Source organism: Rhododendron vialii, chromosome 4a (assembly GCF_030253575.1).
Source record: "Rhododendron vialii isolate Sample 1 chromosome 4a, ASM3025357v1".
NCBI lineage: Eukaryota > Viridiplantae > Streptophyta > Magnoliopsida > Ericales > Ericaceae > Rhododendron > Rhododendron vialii.
Window position 1 is genome coordinate 31,506,477 of NC_080560.1, and position 5,971 is coordinate 31,512,447.

A 5,971-nucleotide genomic window follows, 5' to 3' on the forward strand; every position below is an offset into this window, starting at 1 on the left:
ATTTCTGCAGAGTATTATGGCTTGAGAGGGTGAATTGTGATGATGTATTTTTCGAACCTAAATGCCCCTTTACATAGGCATAGGGTGACTCACTCCAACCAATCATAATGCACGATTTGAATGGAAAGTATATAACCAAAAGATCTTTTTCATAATCTCCTTTCATGGCCCAAACGAATCGGAATTTGGCTACTAGGGTTTTGGGCACGGATCAAACGATTGACAGAACATTCCAGAATCTAAAAAAAGGACGATCTGGCGGCCGACCAATCAATTAGGCAGCCAAGGAATGGATATGGCGGCCGAAGATTAGATCTGGCTACTGAGGAATCAATCTCTCAAGGGGATTTTCAAACAACATGTTTTATAAACCAATATCGTCGACATTCCCATGGCTAGGAATATCGCCACACGATAACGGTTATCATAAAAATAGAATCACCACCTAGTTTATAAAAACTAGGAAAAACAAGTAGAGATTCCGGGTACGTGAGCCAAAAGTACAATAATGGGAATGTGTTAGGCACCCCTCTTTGCCCAGTCGTGAAACTGGCCCATAATCGTTCGACATAAGATGTATACTTGCTTTATTTAACTCTAAACTCATAATCTTATTATTAACCTTTAACAGTTGATAAGGTGAGCCAAAACAGTAATGAAAACATGCGTCAAAACAGAAAACAAACTGCCCCAGAGAATGGATCCCTCGGCCGGTGAATGAATGTCACGACTGAGGAATCCTTCTAGATTGATGTACCGGCCGAAGGATCGAAGATCTAGCTGATGCTCTTCCTCACACCAGACTAAACGATCAACAAAAAATCAAAATGTTACGATTAATGTACAAAAGCATAAAAGAACCAAACCAAAGGACCCTGGGCCTCACCACCTTAATCCCTCAGTTGCTTGATTGCTTCAGATTGAGGGTGATTGATTGATTTGCTTCTCGAAACCCTAGGATTAGGGTTTGATCGTCGAATTACAGCCGCCTTTAGGAGGCTAGGGCTTTTGTAGATGGGATATCGAAGAGTGTTTATGCAGAATTTCGTGGCTAGAGAGGGTTGATTGTGATGATGTATTTTCGAAACCCAAAGGCCCCTTTATATAGGCATAGGGTGACTCACTCGAACCAATCATAATACATGATTTGGTTGCTAGGTATAGGGTGACTCACTCCAACCAATCATAATACCAATTAGAATTTGGCTGCTTGGGATTTGGGCACGGATCAAACGATTGACAGAACATTCCAGAATCTGGAAAAAGGATGATTTGGCGGCTAACCAATCGATTAGGCGGTCAAGGAATGGATATGGCAGTTGAAGAATAGATCTGGCTACCGAGCAATCAATCTCTCAGGGAGATTTTCAAACAACATGTTTCACGGGTGAAAGAATGAAGTTAAGGCCGTGAGATTGATCTTACAACCGACAGATGGATTCTCTTAGGATTCTGTATTTCTGTCTGAAAGGCTATATGACTCTGAATTGGGTCCTTTAAGTGGCTAAAAGTACTCACCAAAAGTCCACGGATTTACGAGAAGTCAGTCATTAATCACTGTATCTATTCATCATCGGGATGTCCCCCAAGGTGGGACTTGAAATAATCGTTAGGCCGAATTGGGGTGTCTACAGATGCCCCTCTTTGACTGAACTTAGACGGATCGCGAGACATGTTTAAGTAAGAGTCAAAGCCATAAAACAACTTCAATTTTGTCGAACCACTATTCCAAGGGTTTTTTTGAAAAAAGTTTTAGTTATGGTCAGGCCGGGAGGCTGCCTACATAGTCCACAAGAGAAATTCAGACCAATCGCAGTTCGGAGCAATAAAGAAAAATAAAAGTTCAGAGGTTTGAGAACAGAAAACGTACCTTCAGGCTTTAAAAGTCGTAGTGCAACGTACCTGGGCCATGCCAAGATTTTGGGGGCGAGTAGTTGAAGGAGCGCGGAGCTGTCGGGGAAGTTTTTGCAGAGAGCATCTTCAGAATCTTTTGGTAGATCAATACACAGCGGGTGAGTCGTTTGCTTTTCATGATCATCCTTACTTTGACTGAGGGGAGCTCGGTAGGGTAGCCTATCCTTGTGAAATGAGCTTGATGGAATTGATGTAATTAGGGTGGAATCCAAACCATCTTCTGGAGATAATCGAACGCCGGTTTTGAAATATGGGGGCACAAGGCCAATAACAAGAGCATGGAGCTTGAGATGAGAGAACTGAGGTGCAGAGTCGGTTGAGAGTCAGAGCTTGGAGCTTTGAAGTGATGGAGCCGAGGCATAGAGCCAATTACAATCATAAGGCGAGAGCCTGAGCGCCAGAGCTTGGAGCTTGAAGTGAAAGAACCGAGGTGTAGAGCCGGTTGTATGCAAGATTGACCTGTTTCATGAGTGAGAGGGATGCAAAACATAGTATATGATGATGATGGTTAGACATAATGACAATGGTGATGCAGACTCGATGATGACAATGGTGATGCAATTGTAGACACCCCAATCTGACTTCCCGATCGTTTTACTTCGTTTTTCGGTTTCTTGTTTCCCTGATGATGAATCAGGTCGAAAACAGTCTCGAGAATTTGGAATGGCTTGAGTTTGGCGTGTGTGGAACCCATCCTTAGCCCTGAAAACCCTTGAATCCAAACCTGGGCCTCAGGTTTTATAATCGCGCGACGGTCTGGAACACTCGCGCGATGCTTTGTTTGCCAGGTGGTGGTCAAAGTCAAAGTTTTGACTGTTGACCCTCGCGGGGTTAGCTTGACCCTCGTGCGATGGTCTCACTGTCTCGCGCGATGGTCAACACCTGTCATTTTCACCCGAATTGCGTGGTGGTCAGGGGGCTATAGGCCTACGTGACCCCGTTTCGTCGACTGAACAGCGTTTTGGGGGGCTCCCCTCTCACCACCTCAACCCCATTCTCCCATCACCTTTGCCACCCCACTTCTCCACCAAGCAAATGTGACTAGCCTTGTTGGCTGGTTGCATGGCCTTGTGTAGCCACCAACCAACCCATTCTTCTTTAAACACCCCCCCCCCCCCCCCCCCCCCCCCAATGCTTCATTTCAAAGGGTTACCAATTTTTTCCTCAAGAAAGAAGAAGGAAAGCTTGAATACAAGCACCCCCATATCATACTCCCTCCCACATAATCACTAACCAAACCTCACCACCTCATTCAAGCCATCTCCAAGACACTCAAGCAAAGGTATAATACCTTTCTGCTCACTGTTCGAACCCCTGAGGGGGGCTGACAGGGTCAAGGCTGGTAATCAATACCAGTTCTGGCCCTAAAGCTAGCAAGGTTTCAAGAGCCGTTGCCAAGTATTCCCTCGCGCGATGGTCCCATAGACTCGCGCGACAGTTCTGTCCGCATGAGATTGGACCACGTGGGGAAGGGATGTTGGTCTTTAAGTTTCTTGTCGTGTTCATAGTTACTTTCAAGTCTTTTAAAAGTATTAGCTCACTGCTTTGTATGCTAAAAATCACAGTTTAGTTTAGTTTATAACTTCTCTTGGTTCGGAATGCTCTTGGGATGCTCTTGAAAATGTCTCAGAGCCCTAAGCATGCAAAGCAATTCCTAGAAGTCCAGTCTGGACAATCGCGCGCGTGTGTCACTCCATCGCGCGCGTGTTTGGTGTTTTCCAGGGACTGCCCTTGCATGAGCAGCTTGGCCTTGGCCTCTGTTTAGACACCCCCACTGTTTGGGGGTCGTGTTTCCATAATATTCCCATCTGTCTGTTGTAATATTGTTTACTTTCAAGTACTCATAAACTGTTTGGTTTGCACCTGGGTGAGCACTGGTCCTTCCAGAGCCTAGAAGGGGGTAAAATTCAAACCATTGGTAGGGCATCAACACGCGCGCGAGTGTATGGTTGTGTCGCGCGACGGTTTTCTTGCATACAGATGATTTCACGCATGCAAGCTGGCTGTTTGTTCGTGCCAAAATCATACACAGCACGGTCTTGATGTATGATCGATGTTTTGAACTTTATTCCACTTATTATTCGTTATCTAGCCCATCTATGCCATATCTTTTCACATCCTGCAAATTGTTACAGTCTTGATCCCCGATTAACTGTTCCCCCGCCCTAATTGGCTAAAAATTGATTAATGAAACAGAATCGCAAACAAACATTTTTCGCGAATGCCTAAGTAGAGACCGATCTCCGGATTGGGCGAGAGGGGTGCCATAAAACCCTTCCCTTCTCGTAACCTGGCTTCCGAACCCAGATATGGTTATGACGGACTGGTTCCTTAAACTTTTTCAAATCAAACAGCGCGGCAAGCGCTTCGAAATACGGTTCCTTGGGTGTCGGACCTTCAAAACCCGAGTGGCGACTCTGTATTTTCGCGAGCGCTTGATGTCCAGCTAAAAAGCGCTCCCTCGATTTGGGCCCTCGCATTTTGGGATCCGGAAATTCCAAGGGCACGTTGCCCACAGTGGCGACTCTGCTGGGGATCAAACCAAATATTGGTCTATGCCTAGATTTTAATACACTTAAGAACAATCCCACAAAAGTTTGTCAAAACGGTGAGCTTCGCGCTGCCGAAGGTTGGAATGGTGATTTAACGGGACCTCGTGTTCGGCCAATTCAATCTGGGACTTTTCCGATTGTTCTCTCGTGTAGTTTCTTCTAAGCATTGACTAAATAAAGTGAGCCAAATTTGAAAAGACATTTGCGAATTTGCAATTCTATTTCATTAATCAATTTCTTTAGCATTCTCATTTGCATCGATGAGGGATAAGCCTCGTTGGATCGTTTTGGCAATCCGGCATAGTTTACCGAAGCCCAGGGACCCCGAATGACCAACAACCTCCAACGATGATGGGTCATTCTATCGTTCGACTGTTGCTCTGCGATTACGCGGGCAATGGGAGGTATATCTTTGGCCTTAGTCCGAGGAACCTGTTACAAGCCAAAACCAGCCTTTGCATATACAAAGCACTAGAACTCTCCAAAATAGGGCAGGTACTTGCAGGGTAAGATCTACTTGCATCAACCCCCATATACCGTCTACGTGTTACTGCTTTCCCTATCGCATGCACTGTACATACATACCGTTTTGCGTAGGGGCATGTTTAGGGCGGCTTCTAGGTTGTCTCTCTTTCGAGTCTGTCTTATGTTTATTAGGACACTGCTAGGCCCGATGAAGAGTCATGCATCTTTGCGGTGCGTGTTGTCAGAGTTTCAAAAATCCTAGGATCAACGAGACTTTGGGAAATCAAACCTTTTTAAGTCCTTGTCTGTATACCCAATTGAAGTTTCAAACAGAAAACAAGGAACGACGGAGAAAATGCCGTGATGCTTATGCCACCCTGGTTATCGTGCGCAGCACGTACACCGCTCAGGCTATGGCATTGTGTTGCCTACGCCGCCCCGGTTAAGGTGTCACGTTATCCACCCCGAGTTATTCCGAGTTCAAAGTTGAAACTTCAAGAACAGAAAAGTCAAAGGCAGACTGTTTTTGACATCTCTTAGTATTATTCGATTCAAGCAAGGATACACTCTCGAAAAGAAATCCGAGGATTTTGGCAGCGTCCGAACATCATGAGATAGACTCGTCTGTAGTCTTAGAGTCTAGGGGCGACACTGACGACGTTGGTTGTGTTATCACTTTAAAGTCTTTTGTTTAGAGTAAGGTTGCTGCAGGGCCCTTATCGAACCTTTTCTTACAGCAAAGCAAAGCAGGATCCTGAACCATTGCGCCGCCAAGGAAAGTATCGAGGCAGAAAGCCAAACCCACTTGGGAACGTCCGCATCAGAATTCGGTCCAAAGGCTAGTCAGGTTGCCAGTTCAGTCAGTCACAACGGAGGACTCTCCGTGTTCCCTGTTGGCCGCTTTACAGTCAGGATCACCGTCAGTTATCCGGGAAATTGAATCTCCGGCGTCACCAACCTCTTCGTCCTCGTCAAGTTCATCCGGAACCTCCATTATGGCAGATCATCCGCAACCGCTGAGTCTTGAAACCATGCTCATG